The sequence below is a fragment of the Cebus imitator genome, unplaced genomic scaffold (genome assembly GCF_001604975.1).
Source record: "Cebus imitator isolate Cc_AM_T3 unplaced genomic scaffold, Cebus_imitator-1.0 Scaffold128, whole genome shotgun sequence".
Lineage (NCBI taxonomy): Eukaryota > Metazoa > Chordata > Mammalia > Primates > Cebidae > Cebus > Cebus imitator.
Genome location: NW_016107443.1, coordinates 1,007,084 through 1,008,968, shown reverse-complemented (window position 1 = coordinate 1,008,968; position 1,885 = coordinate 1,007,084).

The window sequence follows — 1,885 nt, the reverse complement described above, 5'->3', positions numbered from 1 at the left end:
AAAAAAAAAAAAGAAAAGAATAGGCGCATGAGGAACTAACACTTGTGGAGGATCTGTTATCAACTGGATAGCATTTAGATGCTTTTCATATCTCATCTTCTTTAACCTTCACTCTAAGACACTTTCTCTAAATTAATTTTATCCACTCTTGGCTCACAGTGTTATAGTGCCTTCCATAAAACAGGCTGTGAAATCTGTAAGTGCTATAGACACAGTGCCTCAGGTCTCTACCTTCTCTAACACTTTACAGAAGTATTTGAGGCTCCCAGCCCTACAGTTGATTGGCTTGAAATATGAAAAGAAAACTGTTTCAATAATGGTCCCAGCAGAAACAGAAGATGTAGTCATAAGTCATTTTGAATTTACTGGATTATTTACAGAAGTGTGGGTAGGTTCAAGGGAACTAGCAAGAGATGCTGAAGGAGCCAGGAAGTGGGGGAAGCTGGAAGGTGTATCTGCTTCTCCCCCAGCCCCTCACCTTCCTGAAGACCCAGTGAGAACCAAAGCTGTGAAAAGGGGAACCCTGCCAGGAGCTGTCATTGCACTGCCACTGCCACTGTCACCACCAGAACTGAGGTCCTAGAAGAAAGGATCAAGGGGGAGGGGGAAGGACTCAAATGGAGAATAACCAAAACAAAAGGTATAAAATTAAAAATATATCCATATTTTTGAGACAGGGTCTCACTCTGTTACCCAGGCTGGAATTCAGTGGTGTGATCTTGCTCACTGCAGCCTCCACCTCCCTGGGCTCAAGCCATCCTCCCACTTCAGCCTCCTGAGTAGCTGGGACTACAGGTGTGCACCACCATGCCCAGCTAATTTTTGTAGTATGTATGTATGTATGTATGTATTCTGTAGAGATGAGGTTTTGCCATATTGCCCAGGCTGGTCTCAAACTCCTGGGCTCAAGTGATCCACTTGCCTTGATCTCCCAAAGAGCTAGGAATGGAAATGATAAATGTTTTAGTGAAATGTCCAAAAGGCCAGTTGTCAGCTGGTCAACTGAAATTCCATTCATCTAGTTATACAATAGGATATAATATGGGTACATCTAAAAAGGTTCAGTATGTTGAAGGGTATGGTAATAGATCCCTCTGAAGATTTTAAAACTATCTCTCTGTCTCTCTCTCTCTCTCTTTCTCTCTGTCTGTGTCTGTCTCTCCTCTTTGGATGGGGTGTAAACTCCTGGAATATTCAAACTGTCTTATTGTGGGAAGTAAATAAGTTCCTCTTTAAGTTTCCTTTCTTGTTAAAGAATAAATCATAAGTGTGCTAATAACTCTTTGTTAAGCCCTATCCTATGTAGCGTTTAGACATGTCATGCTTACAGACACGTAGTACATTTTATGTCCTTGTACTTTAACCAAGGTATCTGTGCTGGACATGCTCTCCATTGCTTATACCTGTTTAGAAAAGTTTTAAGTTGTCTGCCTTCCTGTCAGACTAGCTTCTCTGTCTTCCTATTACAGACTTCACTTCTTGATCTTTTTCCAGGGAAATTACTATTTTGAAGCTAAAAAAAGAGGTTTATTGTAATCAACAACAACAATACTGAAACCAATTTATATCTTACAGATATGTGCTCTTGGTTTAATGGGGATTAAAGGGCAAATCGTTAGAAATAAGGATCTGAAGATGTTTGTGAAGTCACTATTTTAAATAATCAGTGATTTAATACCCATTCTATATGCATTTTTACACTAAGGTGAAAATATGAATAGTGGGTTTTCTAGTTACAACTTGGAGCTCTAATCTCTGCCAGGCTTAGTTAGGCTTCTGTGTTTTAGGGATAAAGATGCCCATTTAGTGGGAAAACTAGAGGGAGTCTTCACTAATCCAAAAACACTAACGTTATGCCTGCAAATCATATCATTTCTTTCTTTTT